The sequence below is a fragment of the Thamnophis sirtalis genome, unplaced genomic scaffold, assembly GCF_051295495.1.
Source record: "Thamnophis sirtalis isolate CommonGarterSnake01/CBP01778 unplaced genomic scaffold, rThaSir2_p1.2 scaffold_11, whole genome shotgun sequence".
In the NCBI taxonomy this organism is placed as follows: Eukaryota; Metazoa; Chordata; class Lepidosauria; order Squamata; family Natricidae; genus Thamnophis; species Thamnophis sirtalis.
Genome location: NW_028261391.1, coordinates 9876593 through 9898765, shown reverse-complemented (window position 1 = coordinate 9898765; position 22173 = coordinate 9876593).

Below are 22173 nucleotides of genomic sequence, written 5' to 3'. Positions count from 1 at the left end.
CCTGGATGTAAAACTTGGAGATAATGGAGAGAAATCATTTGTTCCCTCCTTCATAACTCACCTCTGTGTCCCATGGAACTACGTAGCTCAAATATAGTGACCTTGTAATGGTATACTACACTTCCATGCCAGAAGCACCAAAATGCTTCTGAGCCTGCCGATTATCAGCCCAATATCTTAACCACAGGCCTTAAACTGATAGAAAATAAAAAAATTCTTACCTGCCTAGGGAGCTTCATCTGAAAAGAGGAGAGGAGAGGAGAAGAGTTGGAAGGGATCTTAGAGGTCTTCTAGTCCAACCCCCTGCCTAGGCAGGGAACCTTACACCACTTCAGACAAATGGTTATCCAACATCTTCTTTAAAACTTCCAGTGTTGCAGCATTTACAACTTCTGCAGGCAAGCTGTTCCATTGATTCATTGTTCTAACTGTCAGGAAATTTCTCCTCCTTCTTCTCCTTAGTTGCTTCTTTCCTTGATTAGTTTCCACCCATTGCTTCTTGTTCTACCCTCAGGTGCTTTGGAGAATAGCTTGACTTCCTCTTCTTTGTGGCAGCCCCTGAGATATCGGAACGCTGTTGAACATCTGCAGTGCTTCACATGCACATTTGTGTACTTTATAGAGCAGTGCCCACAGAGGTGGGTTCCTATGGGTTTGGATCAGTTCGGCCGAGTAGGTAGTAATTCAGCCTGCCACGGCGGCACCCTGGGCATCTCCATCTTGTTTTTTAGTACTGCACATGTGGGCATCATGCGTGTGTGCAGCGCATCCCTGAGGGAAGCAGCAATAGCAACAGCCGGAACCCACCCTTGAGGGCCTATGTGTATTTTTGAGCTCTAGTCATGGCCTTCTCTGTGGTAGCTCCCTCCCTGAGAAACATCATTCATGTGGAGATAAGATTTGCCTCCACCCTGACGCTCTTTCGAAAGAGTGCCATGATTTTGCCAGTAGGCCTGGGGACCCCAGGGCGAAATGGAGCCACTCAATTGGTTGGTTTGGTTGTTGTGCCTGGGGTGGGGGCTGTTAATTGACTTTTGTAATTAGGGTTTTATTGCCATAAATTGCAGGAGTCGCTGTTGAGGGAGCTGGGCAGCCATGTAAATTTTCTAAATAAACAATGTTCTTTTGATCAAGATCTGGCTGGGAGTCAGAGCTTCTCCCTCTCTGAGGATATAGAGCAGCCCTCAAGGAGCTGCCAATGACCTTGGACAATGTTGTACATCCAGGACATTCCTTCTACCTGCGTTTTCATCTAATTTCCAAATTAACATGATCGAAACAACTTCTGTGCCAAAAAGTAGCCCAATGTGGTTCTATAGGGCCTAGAGCAAGGGTGTCAAACTCAATTTCATTGAGGGCCGCCTCAGAGTTGTGTTTGACCTCAGGGGGATGCGGTGGGCCAGGGTGGGCGTGGCCAGCTCGACATCACTCATGTCGGCGCCGCCTGTGGTGGCCCGAGCGCTCTGTCAGTGAAAACGGGCTCCCGAGCACCGTTTTTGGCTATGACGGCTTCCTGCAACCCTCTGCCAGTGAAAACTGAGCTCGGGAGGGCTGTGGGGAGTCCTTCCGAGCTCTGTTTTTGCCGGCAGAGGCACTGCGGGCCATTCCTTCACTGTTTCCAGATCTAAGCACCCCATGGTCCACATCCGGCTCGCAGGCCTTGAGTATCTCTGCACCCATGATTGTTTTGTCTGAAACAAAAAGGAAGAGTTGACCAAAAGACAGATTTTAGTTTCTCCTGGGTTCCTAAGAAAATCTTCTTCTCCGTGTCTGTTGTTGCTGGCTGCTGAGTGCCTAATGACATCTGGGAGTTCAACAATCTTCTCTCCCAGATTATTAAAATGTATCACAACCAGCAGAAATATGCTGTCAGTCAGGGAATGCTCTTGAGTGAGATGCTCTTGCTGTTTCTCCACTCAATTGCCTAATGGCAATTCCCTTGATATTTTCAAGGCGGAGTTCTAGCTGTATGGCTCTTTTAGCAACATAAGTTGGATCAGATTATTTTTTTTGAAAAGTTTTTTATTTCTATTTCTCATGCATAGCTTCACAAATATACAATCTCATAACTATTATTAATAATATGTGTTATCTTAACAATTCATCCCTCCTCCTAAAATTAAAAATATAATTGAGATTGCTTTCCTGCCATCTCATACACCCATCTTGTTTTATAACAACCCTACTTCTCCTTCCCTCCCTTCTTTTCTCATTCTCTACTTTCTTCTTTCCTCCTCTTCTTTCCTTCCTCTTCTTCCCCTTCCTATCCCCCTCCCCTCTTCTTCTCTTTCCTACCCCCTCTCCTACTCTTCTTTCCTACCCCCTCTCCTACTCTTAATTGCAGCAATGTACGGGGCCAAGTTAAGTTATTAATCACAGTTTAATTTCAAAAATAATTGAAATACACGGATGGCGCCCCCTGTCTCTTCTTTCGCTCTTTGACTCAAACCCCTTCTCCCTTCTTTCAGGGGTCCCGTGCATTTTTCTCATGGCTAGTCTCCTTAGCTCTTATTCAAAACAAGCTGAGATAGGTTAACACATTGCTTTGTCCGTGGTATGAATCATGCCTACTCATCGTTCACCGGTTTATTCAGCCCAGCGTTCTGAGTTTGTACAACACACTGAATCATAATCTGACATTAGGGGGGTGCTTGAGTAAATAAAGGATTGTGTCTTTCCCTTCCTCCGTTTCGGGGACCGAAAGCCTACATTTATGTTGTTAGAGCAAATCCAGAATGGATTTTATACTCAACGCTAATCCGTACAGTAGGCAAAGTCATCGCTGGGAACACTGACATCGAAAGATCGGCAAAACGTCATGAAGAAAATAACCTCTTTTTTTTTTCTTCCCCTGCCCCTCTTTGTCTTCTTTCTATTCTGTGCCAAGACCTTAAAAATCCTCGGAAAATGGGGAAATGAGCATTTCAGGTTTCCTCTCGCCTGGAGAATTCAGTTCTCAAGAAGTTGAGTCGCGTACGGCCCCTGAAACAAACAGAGGTTGTGCGAGGGCCCTACTTAGCATACCTGCTCTTGTGTCGCTTCTTCTCATTTCAATGGGTCTCCTCCAGAGGACCAGATTCAAAAGCATCTTTGTCTCCTCCTGGATCTCCTTTCATTGGATGCTAAAAGCATGGAAGGAGTTAATCCATTAGCGGGGCAGGTGAATAGCTGCTGCAGCCAAGGACTACGTGAAAAGCTGGGAGTCCTTGGGTCCCTCTTCAAGGAGACAGCGGCGGTACCTGCTCCCTCTTTTGACTGTTGCAAAATCCATTCCTGTCGCTAAGGTGCCTCTTGTCCTTTTCTCTTGATTAATATCACAGGCGCGCCCAAGAATTCCAACCGCCCATCGTTCAATTAGGACATTAAACCTTTTAGGGGGCGGAGGGGGGAAAGGAAGGAGAAGGCCCTCCATCTTTTATTTGGTGTTTGGCCTTGATTATGCCGCGAAGGGATTATGACCTTGAAGCGTTTCAATTTGGTTTTCCGAAAAGCAGAGCAATCTGGATGCGCTCCAACCCAAATAAATCGGCCCCACAGGGGTGTCTGGGTGTGCACATGGAGCTTCTGTGTGCCAATGATGGTTTAAAAAAAACACGTTTGGTGCACACGGTAAAATAATTACTAGATTTGAAAGGGGGTCCTCTTGAAAGTGTGCATTTTTAATAAAGACCTTTAAGCGGTAGTTTTCTCCCTGCTGGCATTTTGCCAAGGAGGTAGCATTCAAGGCTAAAGTCCTTGCCTTTGTATAGTGGCTAAAAAAAAAGTATCAATTATTTAAAAAGTCCCGCAATGTTCAGCCAATCAGATCACTCTGTTAAATGAACGTTCCAATCATTCCCTCATAAAAGAGCCTGCAAAGGTGTGAATGGACTGGGATGACATACTTATTGTCAAAGGTGGAGAGAGAGAAGCTCAAATCTACCCCCTTTTTTAAAAAAAAATGGAGATTTCAACATTGAATAGCCTTGGTTGATGGGTTACGCTACTGCATGTTTTTGTGTGGTGGTCTTTTCCAAGCCCTTTGCTGTGCGATCCCGCAATACTGTATACCTACTGAGTGCACAACCTCTTTAAAGCTCACACCTAGCTTTGGAATCACTTAGGCTGAATTGTCCCATTGTTGTGACCTGGCAGGGACCAGTGGAGCTGGCAGCAGATTCGGACAGTGAGGAGGTTGGGGAGGAACATGGGCCAGTCCTGAAGGCTCTGATGAGGACTCTGTGTCGGAGGCAGAGAAGGGGCCAGAGCCGTATGCCAGTTATCAGCTGCCTTCAGAATCAGACATTAGTGAGGCAGATGAACAGCTGGAGCCTGTTCCCAGTGTGTGCATGCGCAGAGTTGCCAGACAAAGGGAACAGTTAAAGAACAGGGGTCAACTTGGGAGTAAGGCCACAGGTGGATGATGAATGGCCCCTCCCAGAGGGAATAAAAGAGGAGCGAAAGGGGAGGGGTGTTTGCAGGAGACAATTAATTCATTCCTGCATTCAGGCCAAGTATTGCTGGCGTCTGAAAGATATTGGCCTGACAGCTCTCCGAGACTGATAAAGGTAGTTGTAGTTGTAAACTATCTTGAAAGATTGTGGGAGAGGAATTCACTGTAAATTAAATAAAAGGGGTTTTATCGGAACGAGGACTCAGCTTTGTGCTGCTGGGGAAGACTAGGTCACAACAATGATGACACACACATGCACACACACACACCTCCAGCAGCCGCTGGCTGCAACTAGCCTAGCACAAAGCTGTGAGCACAATGGCTGCAAAACAAGAAATCCAGCAGGGCAAGGGAATAAGTCAATGAGCCCAGGAAGGCAATTAATCCAGGAAGCAAGGAATAAAACAAGAAGTCCAGGAAACGTCTTTGTGGCCTTACTCCCAAGTCTAAGGACCCTTGTTCCTTAGCTGTTCCCTTCGTCTGGCAAGTCTCCGCATGTGCACCCTGAGAACAGGCTCCAGCTGTTCGTCTGCCTCACTGATGTCTGACTACAAAGGCAGCTGATAACTCTCAGACGGCCCCATCTCTGCTTCTGACCCAGAGCCCTCATCAGAGCCTTCCCCAGACTCCAGGACTGGCCTATCTTCCTCCTCAACCTCCTCACTCTCCGAATCTGCTGCCAGCTCTGCTGGCTGCTTGCGGGCCACAACATCACTTGCTCTGGGACTTGCCAGAAACGTGTGAGCGTTTGGGGAACATTTTTTGGGGAACATTTGGAGCAATGAAGGGGTGTGTCAGCCTCTGCTTTGCTGCTGCTTCGGCTGCCATGAAACGGGGAGGGAGGGCATGGTATTTGGGAGGGGTTTACTAATTGTGCTGGAGGAAGATTCTGGAGTTCTGCTGCCTGTCGGACTACGCATGCGGAGGAGGTTCCCGCCAAGGCTAACGGCACCGACATTCCATCTTAGTGATGCCTTTTGAAGTTATCTCACACCTAACACTTAGGAGAATTATGATTGGACTGTAACTGGGATGCCAAGGGGTGGGGAATGGGTTATTCTATATATCAATCGCTTTCGCGCCTAAATAATCAGTCTTCGCTTTGCTACGTCTTTAATAATTTATAATTAGTAAAAGTACACTTGATTTCTACCTATGGAGTCTCGTGGTCTTCTTTCCTAATTACCCGATGAAGAGGTGCTGACAGGGTGGTTTTAACTCTCTGCTGACTGTGTTGCCTCTGTGCTGTGCCCCAAGTCATCACACACTGTTGACTTTTTTGACTCCCTTCTGGGCACCCTGGTAACTAAACCTATCATTAATAGGCTTCCCAAGAAGGGAATGCTTTTGCCCCTGAAATAACATGGACATCCCCAGCTTCTCTGAAGACCTCATTGCTCTCCTTAGACACTTAAGATTTAGCGTACATCACTCGCTAATTCAGGAACTCTTATTCTCCAGATAAAATCATCAGGAATGTATCTGTGTTCTCTCTCCTTTGAGGCCGATCAATGGTGTCTTGAAAGTCGGTTTGACTATTCATTCTCCGTTCTTTCTTCACGTGTTCAGAACATTCGACAGTGTTGGCTTTGGTTCAGAAATATCCAACTGGTAATTACTCCTCTTAGAGGTTTTTCTTTCCCCCTTTTTTTTTAGTGCCCAGTAGGGATAGAGATCATAGCCCTGTTGCAAGATTATCTTTTTTCAGGCTGTCACGTTTTGAGCAAAGAGATGACCAAAACGTCAGAAATATTGCCTGGCATTGAAGATCTTTCAGATTTTTTTTAAAAAAAAAAAGATTACAAAAGAAAACCCTGGTGGAAAATAAATAATTTGGCTTTTCACACTGAGCCGATCTGAGCTGCGTCTCCCTTATCTTCATCTTTGCTTAAGGTGAAAAAGGTGAAGGTTCCTCTCGTACATATGTGCGAGTCATTCCTGACTCTAGGGGGCAGTGCTCATCTCCGTTTCAAAGCCGAAGAGCCAGCGCTGTCCGAAGACGTCTCCGTGGTCATGTGGCCTAAATGACTTAATGCCAAAGGCGCACGGAGCGCTGTTACCTTCCCACCAAAATGGTCCCTATTTTTCTACTTGCATTTTTACAGCTTTTCGAACTGCTAGATTGGCAGAAACTGAGACAAGTAACGGGAGCTCACTCCGTTATGCGGTGCTGGGGATTCGAACCGCCAAAATGCCGACCTTTCTGATCGACAAGCTCAGCGTCTTAGCCACTGAGCCACCGCGTCTCTTCTTTTTTGCTGCATCTTTGCTGATGGCTCCATTTTTATGCTCCATTTTTGCTCCATTTTGCTTATGGCAGATTAATTGTTAGTGCGGGAGAGCGTTTTAAACTTGTCATCACTTGCTTTTTTTCGTGCCAAGGTATCCACTTCGTCGTAGCAGCCTGTTTTTTATCTAAAGTCTGAAATTTTTCCTTTTTTTCTTTTTGCAAACCGATTCAAAAGATCAACCCAGCGTTTTTTAAAAGGTCGAAATGTTCTTCCGACAGTATCTTTCCTTCAGGCTTGGTTTCCCCCCCCCCCTCTTTTTGTTTTCCCTTTCATGGTGCTAATGCTCATTTTACTTATTCAGAACATTAAAAGAGCAAATGGTTTATACGAGGTGTTGCTAATTACCTATATTACTGTACTACTGTGACAGATGTGAGCAAAAAAAAAGAGACTGAAAATGCCCACAGCTGTGCACTCCATGACACCAAGCGGAGATACAGACAGAAGGCCAACAGATGTCCCGAACTGTCACTTTGCCTGGAAAAAAAATTCTCTCTCTGCTTTCCTGCTTCTCCTTTTTAAGTGGGATGTATTGCTTTTCGGTTTAGAATCATAAAAAAAAAACACAATATAAGCAATCAATAAGAACAGAATGGATGGGGCGGGGTGGCGGGGGGACATATAACCAAATATTCAAAGTGAATAACAAACGCCATGTGGGAGGGAATGTAAGAGTAGGAAAGAGGGGAGGAATGGGAAGAAGAGGGGAAGGGTAAAGGGGAGGAAGGGGAAGGAGAGAAGGGAAAGGAGAGGAGGAAGGAAGGAAGGTGAGAAGAAAGAGAAGAAAGGGGGGTAGGAAGGAGGGAGGGAAGGAGGGAGGGAAGCAAGGAGGGAAGGAAGAAGGGAAGGAAGGAGAGAAGGAGAGAAGAAAGGAGGGAAGGAAGGAGAGAAGGAGAGAAGAAAGGAGGGAATGTAGGAGAGAAGGAAGGGGGAAAGGAAGGGGGAAAGGAAGGAGAGAAGGAGAAAAGAAAGGAGGGAAGGAAGAAGGGAGGGAAGGAGGGAGGGAAGGAAGGGGAGTAGGAGAGAAGAAATGAGGAGGGAAGAAGAAGTAGGACCGTTGTAAGATAAGATGGATCTATGGGATGTTAAAAAAGCAATCTTCAAGTATATTGTCAACAATAGGAAAAATTGTTATAAATACATATTATTAATAATAGTTATGAGATCATATAATTGTGAATGTATATATGAAATTGATTAAAAAAAACCCCACCATGTTGTTGTTTTTTTTAAAGGAGGAAGGAAGAAATAGAAAGCAGCAACTCCCGAAAAAGCTGAGCAATTCATGCCCAAATGTTTGGCAGAAAATAAAAGTTTTGACAGCCCCCTTAGAGATAGATAAAGGGGGGGGAGCTTCCGAGCACATCCCTCAATAGGGCAGCTTTGGGGGATGAAATGCAGGGTGCCCCATGCTGTACCATTCAAAACAGAAGAAAACAAAGCATACAAACAACTGATCCTAGGGGGTGGGGTGGGGGAAACTGGGTTGAGAACTCATGGAGCGACAGTAATCCTTTAATTTAACCGAGTCTCAACTATTTGAAGACGGGGTTATCCACCGAATTCAACCTTAAGTTTCAAAGATCTCCTTGCAGAAATCATGCATTAAAAAAAAAAACTTGCCTTAACAATTGCAACAAAATCAGCGCCGTTTTTTAAATTTCAATTTGCTCTCCTTCATGAGCCATGTGTGACTGGACGCACCAGGAATTTGGCTCCAGTGCATAAGCTCTCACTGTACATACAAACAATTAAGTCACATGTAGAATGTTGCCGTATAGTAAATCTTGCCCTGTCGTTGCAAAATTCTACAACGCAAGATAACGAAGAGAAGGCAGGACTAAGGAAAAATCTCTGCAGAACAAATAGCTCATATTGCTGTTCACTCATTGTAAATGTCTTATTTTAAAAGCCGGGGTGGGGTGGGGGCATTTTAAAGAATAGAAAGCACTGGAAAAAAAAATGGAAATTACTTACTTAAATATCTTGGGCAAATGCTTGACTTTTATATTTGCGTAGGGTGGGATAATAATTTAAGTTATTAAATACAATGTTTATTATGTTATTGCTTCCCACCTTCATAATAATAGATCTTTTTTTTTAAAAAAAAAGAAGTGAAATGATGACTCCTTGTGGTCCAACAAGAGTTTTCTAATTTATCTGTCGATTTAAAAAGAAAAAAAAAAGAAATTAAGAGACTAATTAAGGAAGGAAGGAATCTTGAGTTCCTGTTGGACAGAAGTTTTAATGGTTTAAACATGATGTTTGGTATAATCAGCATTTGACTGTGTTGTTTTTTTTCCTTCGTCCTGTTAAAAAAAACATGGTTGCAAACTGGGTTGGTTTCTTCGCGGGGTTTGTTTCTAAATTACTCCCCGCACTTAATTACGAGGATGAGAGAGCTGCCTTATTTCTCTTTGTTATGGGCTAAGCTCTCAATAATCCCAAACAAAACAGCCAGTTCTGGAAGATATAGGATTTGCTAGCAGGATTACGGTCCCCCTAGATAACAGTTGTGCTGTCAGGAGAAGCAAAGCTTTATTTTAATTCAGATAAGCCAATAAACAAGCCACTGACGAGAGTAACCGGTTTGCGTTGCCACATTGGCAGCTGAATGATAGAAAATCTATGATGCCCTGTTGGCTGTGCGTTTCATTTAATAGAGATACGAATTAAACCTCGACCGTACCTGAGCTTTTAATTGCGATGGCTATCCTAGTATTTGAATAACTGTCCCTATTGGCAGGTCTGTTCTATATCTGGTCTGGTTTCGTATATGTTTAGAGTGCGTTAAGTGCACTATTCGCCGATTCACAGAATCTGAGCAAAACGAAGAATTCTTCCAATCCTTCTTCCATCAAAAAGAGAGAGAGAGAGAGAGAGAGAGGGAGGGAGGGGGAGAGAGGGAGGGAGAGAGAGAGAGAGAGAGAGAGAGAGAGAGAGAGAGAGAGAGAGAGAAGGAAGATCGGGAAATCAATTATAGGCGACTTCTGGGTGGCCAGGAATGATTGGAATTCAAGGACTCCTGAATTTGCTACTGTCACTTTTCAAGGAACTCGAACAAATAGCCTTCAAGCCCTCTTCGCCCCAAATCCAGTTCATTATTATTTTTTTTAAATTTGGCGAGAGTGCTTGAAATCAACAAAGGAGGGTCGTCTTAAAATGAGCGTGAAGATGAGACTGGAGTACCAGGCGGGGTGCGGGGGGGGATGTAGGGGGTGGATTTGGTTTGATGGAAGAAGTAATTGAAATAAATTAACAGCAAAGCCGAGGAAAATTCGTAGTGGAGAAGATTTCCTCTTCAGTGCTGTCTTTCATCTGGGGGTATCTTAAAAAGAATTGCTAGACAACTGAAAGCTATTAACGGTTAAAATTGTAGTGAGTCACTCTCAAGTATGTATATACGTGTAATTTATATTGCCCAAATCGACATTAAATTAGGCACCGATCTACACCGCCTGTATAAATTATGTAGATGCTAACACATGCCTGCAAATTCGCTATTCACTGGGGCAGGGGGGAAGCACCGAAAATGTTCATTACATATCATAGGAAGCTTTTCTTGAATCCTTGGAACAGTTGTTGTTTTTTCTTGGCTTTCTGTAATGCAATTATTTCTTTCAGCGCCAAAAGACAGATGCCAGGACAGTTTGTGGCTGGACACTTTTTAAACACCGTAATAAATTTCATTTTGATAGATGCTTTTAGTCAGAAAGACATCCCTGATAGATATCGTTTACCAGTATTTAAAACGCAAACAGTGTTTTATGGACATGTGCTTGTAAATATGTGGTTTTTAGGCAAGATATACATTGACTTACATCTTTTAAAACAGTGATAAATGATTTCATAATCTTACCGGTCCTGCCTATTAAATAACATGATAACCTTAAAAGGAAGGGTCCAGGACTGATGCCTAAACATGACAGTCTAGAAGAAAATACAATTAGGAGAGAAGTTGTGTTACTCAAAGGTCGAAAAAGATAATAAGCTAAGTTACAGCTACAGCAATTTGGTAATAAGATAAAGGCAAAGGTTCCCCTCGCACATATGTGCTAGTTGTTCCTGACTCTAGGGGGTGGTGCTCATCTCCATTTCAAAGGTGAAGAGCCAGTGATGTCCGAAGACATCTCCGTGATCATATGGCCAGCACGACTAAATGCCGGAGGCGCATGGAATGCTGTTAACTTCCTACCAAAGGTGGTACCTATTTTTCTACTTGCATTTTTACATGCTTTCAAACTGCTAGGTTGGCAGAAGCTGGGACAAGTAACGGGAGCTCACTCTGTTACGCAGCACTAGGGATTTGAACTGCCAACTGCGTTCTTAATTTTGCAATATAAATAACATAAGTTGAAGTTTAGGGTTCACCGACAAATGTACGAAAGACTTTTCCGCGCCGACAGAACCGCGGGGGTCAAATGCGCGCCATCTTAACCGCTAATTGTTATGCGACAGTAGCGTGCCGACATGTGCACGCTGACAAAATCGTGCGCTGTGCCTTTAAAATCAAAATCAAAAGTTTTAACTTATTTATTGACATAATAAATTTCTACTGCTTCTAAATGGTGTGTGGTTTTCTTCATCGCGGTTTTGTCAGCACGCTTATATCGACACGAAGTTCCGCGATTATGACGTTGCGTTGTAGTCGGCGCTATTTTGACGATCGCTGTTTTGTCGGGTCACAGAAGTTTAGAGAAGGTCACTAAGAAGACCTATTTCCTTAGAAAGAATATGTTGAAGTTGGGATGGGTGGTCTTGTCCAGAGATTGGGCCACATTTCCTGTTTCTGATTAGCCTGATTGGTGACATTGTATATATTTACTATTTGATTTCTTTTTCCTTGTTTGAAGTGGACTTGGAGATATTTTTAAAAGGCCAAATTCATGCTTTAAGGCCCATAAGGGTTTAAGATATACATTTTCTTAACTTTCAGAGTACTAAAGAGAGCGATGAGAGTCTCAAAACCTGTATAAATAATAACAAATGAGTTCGTAATTTTTAGTCTCATTTCATTCTGATAGTTTGGGGAAACTCTCAGGCCTTAAATGAGTTGCTGGCTGATTGTATTTCGGGCGCTGATGGTCCACTCTTATGTAGGACATAAGTTTCTTCAATTGTTGTATTAGGCTGAATTAAACTTAAAATATCTCTCTGGAGCCTACATAAAATGACCTTGAGGAACCGTAATCAAGATAACAGTCAGATAAAAGAAATCTTAGTTCAGTGCAGAAATGTAATTTGAGAAAGCATCCCAGACATGACCGTCATTAGTTCTCATGAAGATAAAGAGAAGGAGCAAGCTCTTTCAAAATATCTATGGAGATTCTCAGTCATCTAGGTCCTGGTTGTCCCAAAGATGCTTTTTCAAGAGGCAACTGGACTTTCTGGTTTTTCTTTGAAGACGTTTCGCTTCTCATCCAAGAAGCCTCTTCAGCTCTGAAGAAGCTTCTTAGAGGAGAAGTGAAATGTCTTCAAAGAAGAACCAGAAAGTCCAGTTGCCTCTTGAAAAAGTGCCTTGGGGAGAAGATCTTTCAAACTTCCAAGATTCTGTTAGTATAACCCTACGATAAAAGTAGTATAGGTTGCTTGACTTTGATTTCCAAGTTTGGTCTGCCTTGGAGGGTTGACACCAGTGATGGGATTCAAAGATTTTTACTACCGGTTCTGTGGGCGTGGCTTGGTGGGTGTGGTGTGGTTTGGTGGGTGTGGCAGGGGAAGGATACTGTAAAATCTCCATTCCCACCCCACTCCAGGGGAAGGTTACTGCAAAATCCCCATTTCCTCCCGATCAGCTTGGACTCGGGAGGCAGAGAATAGATGTGGGTGTGGCCAGTCAGAGGTGGTATTTACCGGTTCTCCGAACTACTCAAAATTTCCACTACCGGTTCTCCGGAACTGGTCAGAACCTGCTGAATACCACCTCTGGTTGACACATACTAAACTGTTCTGACCCCCCTCCGTACGGTGAGTCACGCCAACACAAGGTTACTGCTAGACAATTTATTCACAGTAAATTAACACACCAACAAGACTTTGGCAGCAACCCGGACTTCCACAGATAAGAAATATACACAAGAGCTTCTCCAGCTTTAGTATAATAGTTGTGTCCTGCAAATAGCCTCCTCCCAAAGTCTCTTCTTATATACTCTCTTGGGAGGAGCCAAACCACTACCACCTGGCCCCAATTATCTTCTGTATCTCCGTAGTTGCTGTCGGCGCTTATCTGCCCGTCTTTGCCAGGCATCCGGGACCAACTCCCTTAACTCCTCCCCACTGCTCCAGGGCCTGACGTCAGGGACAAACTCCCTTTGGCTTTCACCGCTGCTCCATGCCTCAGGTGCCTCCTGGTGGCCAACCAGCCTCTCTGGTCCCTGCTTGGAGTCTGAACCCTGTCCAGGGTCCTCCACATCTTCCAGAGCTGATTCATAGGGTCTCTCGCTATCGGAGTCTGTTTCCAGCTCCAACGGTTCCTGCTGGGCTACAACACTAAACCACAAGCTTACAAACCAGATTTTAGCTGCCTTGTTTATTTATTGAAACAAACATACATAACTACCCATCTACCAGGAAGCGTCAGGCTCCAAACCCAAGAAAGACTCATTGTGATTCTTCCAGGCAGATTTCTTTGTTGCTCCTCACTTATAGACAGAATCTTGCCAAACTAACACTAACTACCACCCCCATAAAGCATTCTAAGAACTATTAAGGAGGAGCTGTCTTCACCCTCTTTCTTTCACACAAACTGTCTGAACTGAGTTGCCTTTTGCCTGTCTGGAATGCACTCTCTCTCCCTTCTGAGAATCTGGATTACTTTCCATCACAGGAAGCTTAAAGATGTAGCCATAGCAATAGCTATCAGGGTTCCAAGTAATAAACTCATAGCAAATAAAACTCCGAGGCAGGTAGATTCCTCAAAGAATAGTTTTATTGGATATATCATATTGGCACAATTCTGGTGAAAACCGATTCTGAAGGTTCCCATGGTTTTCACCTAATTAAAAATAAAAATTTTCCCCTTCCCCAAACAATCAGTCACATGGTCCAATCAGGTTGCCATCCGGTTGCCTGGTAACATCACTCCTCCACTCTCTGATCAGGTGTGAGAATGTCCTTGGTGCCCAGGAGAAAGTATTTTGTTTTGGCTACAAAACCCTAGCTATCTCTATTCCCTCCCTCCCTCCCTCCCTTCCTATCCCTCAGCTCTAGTGTGGCAACACTGAAGGTACAAAATGGCTTCAGCCAGGTCAGCTTCAGGGCTCACAATTGCACTTCGACTTATATACCGCTTCACAGTGCTTTACAGCCCTCTCTAAGAGGTTTACAGAGTCAGCCTATTTGCCCCCAACAATCTGCGGCCCTCATTTTACCGACCTTGGAAGGATGGAAGGCTGAGTCAAACCTCAGCCTGTCAGGATCGAACTCTTGGCAATGAGCAGAGTCAGCCTGCAATACTGCATTCTAACTGCAAGATCGTAAGGTTTTGTCATTGGCAGTCATCATCATTGGGTTGCAATACTGCATTCTAAGCACTGCACCATCACGGCTCAAGTAGTAGTGAACTCCAGTCCATGAAATTAACAGATGGTTCAAACTTTTGTGAAAACTGCATTAATTAAGCTTGAGGTAATCACAAATAAATATTTCATGGGAAGACAACAACATACTAGGCTGCATAAACAGAGGAATAGAATCAAGATCACGTGAAGTGTTAATACCACTTTATAAGGCCTGGTAAGGCCACACTTGGAATACTGCATTCAGTTTTGGTCACCACGATGTAGAAAAGATGTGGAGACTCTGGAAAGAGTGCTGAGAAGAGCAACAAAGATGATTAGAGGATCGGAGGGTAAAACATATGAACAATAATTGCAGGAACTGGGTATGTCTAGTTTAATGGGGGAAAAAGGACTAGGGGAGACATGATAACAGTCTTCCAATATCTCAGGGGTTGCCACAAAGAAGAGGGAGTCAAACTATTCTCCAGAGCACCTGAAGGCAAGACAAGAAGCAATGGTGGAAGCTAATCAAGGAGAGAAGCAACTTAGAACTAAGGAGAAATTTCCTGACTGTTAGGACAATTAGTCAATGGAACAAGTTGCCCCCAGAAGTTGTGGAGGCTCCAACACTGGAAGTTTTTAGGAAGATGCTGGACAACCATTTGTCTGAAGTGGTGAAGGGTTTCCTGCCTATGCAGGGGGTTGGACTAGAAGATCTCCAAGGTCCCTTCCAACTCTGTTATTCTATTCTGCTCTGCTCTGTTCTGTTCTTCCCTATTCTATTCTATTGCTTTACATTTATGATTTAAGGAAGCTCCTGCAACACGTAAAGAGAGCGTGTGGCTTTAGTTGAATGGAGTGTGTGTGGAAGGCATCACCTACACTTGAGGAGTGATGAGGAGAAGGAAGATAACTGATTGGGCCTTAGTCAAAATCTGAGTCAGATTGAATCCTGTTGAGACCGCATTAGGATTTCTTCCAGCCGTCAGCTTCATTCTGGAAGCCTATTATTATCAGAAGGAAATTGCTATCTAGAGACCTTTCCTCTAGTTTCCTGTTGGAAGATTATCATTGGGGTCATTATAACTGTTACGTTTTTCATCTAGGCCACCTGATTCAGATGTCTCAGCTACAAATTTTCACAGTTTCAGTCACAAATTGACTTCCGTGGACCATACTTCCTACTTAAGTGGTCAGTAGAGGGGCCGTGCGTAAGTGCACTAACCTGCCTATTGTCCCTGTCATTGTATTTTTATTCTCTTATTCTTGTTCTCGTTTTTGTTTGACAAATTCCAATAAATAAATAAATAAATAAATAAGTTACTTTTTTCAGTGCTACGAATGGGCACTAAATGAATGACTGTAAGTCCTAGGACTTACCTGTGTTTTCCCAACCAGAGAGTTTGTGCATTATATTATATATCGATCAGACATGCAGGGTACCCCAAAAGTTATTGTGCATTGATGGAGGCTGAATCATGGTTTGAAGATGTCTCCACTTTCTCTACCTTTTGAATTGTCTCTTCATCAACATTACAATGGTCAGGCCAGGAAGCCATCTTTTACATTGGGCCTTCAGACCTGCCACATTTCAGAGGAAGTAAGGGAGGGGAAGTGAGAGTAGGAGAGAGGGGAAGAAGGAGAAGAAGAGAGGAGGAGTGGGGGGAAAGGGAGGGAAAGAAGAAAAGAGGAAGGAGAGGAGGAAAGAAGAAGGTAGAGAAGGGAGGTTGAGAAGAAGGAAGGAGTAGGATTGTTGCAAAATAAGATGGAGATATGGGGTGGCAAGAAAGTGAATCCAACTGTGTTTTCTATATTTGTAAGAAGATAGTGATAAATGTTAATAGCTAATAGTTAAATGTTAATAGTATTTACAAGTTGTATATTTGTGAATGTACTTGAAAGGAAAAATTAAAATAACTTTATTAAAAAAAAGACCTGTCACCTTTAATCAGTGATGGGATTCAAATAATTTAACAACCGGTTCACTGCTCTAATGACCATCTGGGTAGGTGGGGCTCGGTGGTCATGTGACTGGGTGGGCATGGCCAACTCAATGTCACTCATGTTGATGGACGCTTCGCCTTAGCTGTTACAATGTAATAAGGGTTAACCGGAGAGGCAGTTTCTGTAAGCAGGGCAATACAGATTAGGCTAGAAACAACACCAGAATGTTTCCTTCCTGCCTTCCTTACAGGATTAGCCCTGTAAAGTGGAAAAAAACAAAAGGAGATTTCTTCCAACAATCGGTTCTCTGAACTACTTAGAAAGTTACCAACCGGTTCTCCCAAATAGGTGTGAACTGGCTGAATCCCACCACTGCTTTTAATGCTGTGGGAAACTGGGAGGGCGGATTATTTGGAGTGGAGTAGATATAGTCAAAATAATATCCCTTTCTCAGAGAGTCAAGGACATCTTGCCCTGCACCTTGAGTGGCGTGACTGGGAGGCATCTCCAGTTCAGACGGTGCCTGATTAAGCCATGTGATGGACATGTGGGTGCTGGGCAGTATGGGTGTACCAGCCGGAACCCACCACTGATCCATTCCTTTTTTTAAAAAAAAATGTGACTTGCATATCTGATTTTATTTTTCTTTCTTGGTTTTGTATACATTGTTCTGTATTTTGCAGTAGTAAGTACGTACCGTAGTAATAAGAATCAAAAAAGTATTTCCTTTTTCAATCCTTATTAAAACCGTGCAATTTTCTTCTTAAAAAAAAAAAAGAGAGAGAGAACATGCTTCACGAATTGGTATCCTCAAGCAGTTCTTTTGCTCTGATAAAACTTGTAAGCAAGCCAGAAAGGTTGAGCCTGTTTTCCATGGGCCTTTTTCTTCTTTTGTTATTCCCTATCCTTGTTTTAGATTTCCCTTTTGTGCTATGTAGGACATAATTATAGTAGAAAGTCCTGTTGGACTGTACTTTTCAGCAAATATACACACAAATAGTCAAACTTTCTTTGTGCCGGAGAGTAATCCCATTTAACAATGGAATTTAGTACCGAAGCAAAATGCATTTTTTTGAGTAAATACTCTAAACAGTACAATAGCGGGAATTTTATACAGAGATTTACAAAGGCCTTACTATAAAGAACCAGGTTTTGTGGTTAGAATTAAAAAAAAATACAATATTTTGGATTTAAAGGAATTGGCAGCTAACCTTGATGCGCAGACCAAGAGTTGGTCATAATTTGTTACTATATTGTTCAGGAGTTTTCATCTTCCTCTATGTTGCTGTAGTCTCATTTCATTTCGTTTTGTTTTGTTTCGTTTCACTGACTTCTGCAGACTTTCTTGTTTCTGTGTTACAGCGAGAAGTAATTGAAACGTCAAAAAACGTCATCTTGTTTTGTTATCCATTTAAATCAAGAACGGATTTCGGTGGGGTTTTTTTTTTGAAAAAAATCTGCAAACAATTTGCAAATTCTCCTTCTTTCTTCCTTCCTTCCTTTCAGGGGATCTTTTGCGGTTTGAGATCGTTCGATTTAAGGCTGTGCTATTACTGGCTGAATTATTAATTGGATTAATTTGGGAAAGGGACAGGAAGTTATAAAGAAATTGTCTACGGAGATTCAAAGGACATCCAAGTCATGGTGGTCCCAAAGGTGCTTTTTTCAAGAAGAAACTGGACTTTCTTGGGGGGGTTTTCCCCCCTTTGGAAGAAGTTTTGCTTCTCATCCAAGAAGCTTTTTCAGAATGTGGGCATACACATAATTTTGCATTTATTCATTTATTTGTTTTGCCAAACTTGATTTCATTGAGGGCCACATCAGGGTTGTGTTTGACCTCGAGGGATGGGGGGGGCAGAGTGGGCGTGGATGAGGTGGGTGTGGCCAACATAACTTGTGTCGTGGGCGCCTGTGGTGGCCTGAGCCCTCTGCCAAGGTGGCACAGTGGTTAAATGCAGCACTGCAGGCTACTTCAGCTGACTGCAGTTCTGCAGTTCGGTTGTTCAAATCTCAGCGGCTCAGGGTTGACTCAGCCTTCCATCCTTCCGAGGTGGGTAAAATGAGGACCCAGATTGTTGGGAGCAATATGCTGACTCTGTAAACCGCTTAGAGAGGGCTGAAAGCCCTATGAAGCAGTATATAAGTCTAACTGCTATTGCTATTGCTATTGCCCTGAGAAAACAGGCTCCTGAGCTCCATTTTGGGCTGTGACGGGCTCCTGCAACCTTCTTCCGTTTTCACTGGCAGAGGCACGGCGGGCCAGTTCTTCGCTGTTTCCAGGCTGGCCCCTCGGGCCGGATCTAAGCACCCCGGGGGGGGGCAGATCTGGGCCCCGGGGCCTTGAGTTGACACCCCTGATGTAGTGTATATTGGAGGAGGAGACTCTTTGAGAGCTATATGCAACAACATTTCATCTTCATGTATGCCGATTAATCTACGTTCAAAGTGACAGCAAAGTTTTTCTAACCTTAAGTCGTTACCTGGATGCCTGAGAATCTCCATAGACATTTAGCGATGCACCTTGGGATGAACACCCTCTGAATGATGCAGGAGTATAAATGGACGTCCAGAAAAATTGAAGATTTACAGGAACCATCCGTGCTTCCGTTTGTGATGCAGACCGCACAAACTTCTGCCCAACAGCCCGCACCTGGGTTCAACAGGGAAGGGACACAGGGCAGAAAACATCCCGCTGTAAGCACAGCTCCAACTTCTCAGCGAAAAAATAAGACAGATTAATTTTACTATTGAGGCTTTGAAAGAGAGAATGGAACACACACTATTGTGGCCTGCCAGTGGCCAGCAGAGCTGGCGGCAGAGTCAGAGAGTGAGGAGGTTGGGGAGGAACATGGGCCAGTCCTGGAGGCTGGGGAAGGCTCGGACGAGGGCTCTGCATCGTAGGCAGAGATAGGGCCAAGGCCATCTGGCAGTTCTCAGCTGCCTTCAGAGCTAGACAGCAGTGAGGCAGAGGAACAGCTGGAGCCTGTTCCCAGTGTGCGCATGCACAGAGTTGCCAGAAGAAAAGAACAGCTAAGGAACAAGGGCCGACTTGGGAGTAAAGCCACAGGTGGACGGTGAATGGCCCCTCCCATAGGAAATAAAAGAGGAGTGAAAGGGGAGTGGGATTTTGCAGGAAACCATTCCTTCGTTCCTTCGGTTTGTTCATTTCAGGAGTGTGATGATCTGTCTGTGAACCTCAGAGACTCTGTGCCAAGTCTTTCCCTGCACTGCATTGCGTTTGGAAAACATTTACATGGCAGCTTTCCAAGCCAGATAAGGTCTGTGGTCATAACTTCGCCTTTGAAAGACTGTTGACCAGGCCTTCGCTGAATGTGAATGAGAGGAATGCACATTTGTTTAATAAAAGAGTTTTTGTCCAGACCAGGAATCTGCTTTGTGCTTTTTGGGGAAGCCTAGATCAGAACACAAACAGAGCAGAAGAAGCTTCTTGGGTGAGGAGTAAAAAGTCTTCAAAGAAAAACAAGAAAGCCCAGTTGCCTATTGTTAAAGGAGTTGATAGAGAATTCTACATCCTCTTCTCTAATCTCCTGCGGTGGGGGGGGGATTTCTCTCAGGGTATTTTTGACACTATAGCAACTGGAGTTCTGTAGCAAATAATGGCAGCTATTTTCTCCCCTTGTCAGATGTCTGGGTAAGGCTTGCAAAACTTCCCTTTTATATGAATGAGGAATTGCGCCCGGACCAATATAATTCTGTTCCGTCATCTTTTGCTTGTACAAAGGTACTTTTTGATCACGTTTCATTCCCTGAACTGCTTTTCCAGACGGTCATAAAGAAAAAAGTTATTTCAGGGGTTTCTACTTTGGTTAAAGCTTTAACTCTTTAATGTCTGGGGGGGAAAGCAGAAAGCAGATTTCCTTTGTGACTACAAAGTGGTGTGTGGCTATACCATTTTCCTCCTGGTTTAGAATAGGCATAGAGAGCTGGGCTCTTAAGGAAAGCTCGAAATAATAATTCATGCCAGTATAAGTTGAAATTAAGCATGGAGTCATGTGATTGACCCCCTTAAGTGTGCATCGGGAAGAAAATAGTCGAAATGCTCCATTATTAGATTAACGTCTTGAAGCTTGTCACTAATACAAATGTACAGCAGATGCTGAAATAGAAGCTGCCAGAGTTTTGATTTTGGAAGCTACTTTTTGATTTAAATTAGCATTAGGTGTGGTCTGGATAATAACACAAGCAGGATGAAGAACAAATGTACTGGGAAGATGGGGAGAGGGAATCTGGCGTTAAATTACAAATTATATCGTAGCAAAATTCTCATCGTCAGAATCTTTGACTGGGTGAAACAGTGCATCATAGGGCAACGATTTCTGAACCAAGGTACCCCAAACAAGGGACACGGTGACTCAGTGGCTAAGACGCAGAACTTGTCGATCAGAAAGGTCAGTGGTTCGAATCCCTAGCGCCGCATAGCGGGGTGAGCTCCTGTTACTTGTACTCAGCTTCTGCCAACCTAGCAGTTCAAAAGCATGAAAAAATCGTGACCCGTCAAAAGCGCGGAGGACAAAATCGCGCTCGACGAAAGCGCGCATGTGACATCATCACAGCGCGACAAAAAAAATTAAAAATTGAAATAAAATTAAAATTAAAGCAAGCCGATTCACATAAAGGTAAGGGTTAGGGTTAGGGTTAGGTTAAGGGTTAGGGTCAGGGTCAGGTTTAGAGCGTTAGCGTTAGGTTTAGCGTTAGGTTAAGGGTTAGCGTTAGGTTTAGTGTTACGTTAACGGTTAGGTTTAGGGTTAGATTTAGGGTTAGGTTTGGGGGGGTTAGGGTAAGGTTTTAGCTTTATTTTTACATTTTTCGATCACAGCGCGATGTTTTCGTCGTGCTGTGATGACGTCAAATGCGCGCTTTCATCGAGCGCGATTTTGTCCTCCGCGATTTTGTGGTGGAACCGAAAAAATGCAAGTAGAAAAATAGGAACCACCTTTGGTGGAAAGGTAACAACTTTCTGTGCGCCTTCGACGTTTAGTCATGCCAGCCACATGACTGCGGAAATGTTTTCGGAGACCGCTGGCTCTTCAGCTTTGAAATAGAGATGAGCATCGCCCCCTAGAGTCAGGAACAATTAGCACATATGTGCAAGGGGAACCTTTACCTTACCTCAGTGGTTCCCAAACTTGGCAACTTTAAGACTTGTGGACTTCAACTCCCAGAGCTGGCTGGAGAATTCTGGGAGTTGAAGTCCACAAGTCTTAAAGTTGCCAAGTTTGGGAACCACTGCCTTACCACAAACAATCTAAGGCTATTGGGTGTATTTGCAGAATACATCCAATAGTCTAGACACTGCAGTCCACCCATTACTCCAGTGAAGTTGAAATTTTGCAAGCGGTACAAACTGATTATAATACAAAACGTAATAAAGCATTTCCTGTGCTGATGTTTGACTGTGTTACACAGTTTAGCATGGTCTATTTTCAAGGCAGATATAACAAAATAACAGAGTTGGAAGAGACCTTGGAGGTCTTCTAGTCCAACCACCTCAAACAGGGGACCTTATACAATTTCAGACAAATGACTATCCAATTTCTTTTTTTAAAAAAAAACCTCCAGTAATGGAGCACCCACCCAACTTCTGGAGGCAAGTCGTTCCACTGGTTGATTGTTCTCACTGTCAGAAAATTTCTTATTTCGGTTCCACCACAAAACCGCGGACGACAAAATCGCGGTCGACGAAAGCGCGCATTTGACGTCATCACAGCGCGACGAAAACATCGCGCTGTGATCGAAAAATGTAAAAATAAAGCGAAAACCTTACCCTAACCCCCCCAAACCTAACCCTAAACCTAACCCTAAACCTAACCCTTAACCTAACCCTAAACCTAACCCTAAACCTAACCCTTAACCTAACGCTAAACCTAACACTAACCCTTAACCTAACGCTAAACGTAACCCTAACGCTCTAAACCTAACCCTAACCCTTAACCTAACCCTAAACCTAAACCTAAACCTAACCCTTACCTTTATGTGGATCGGCTTG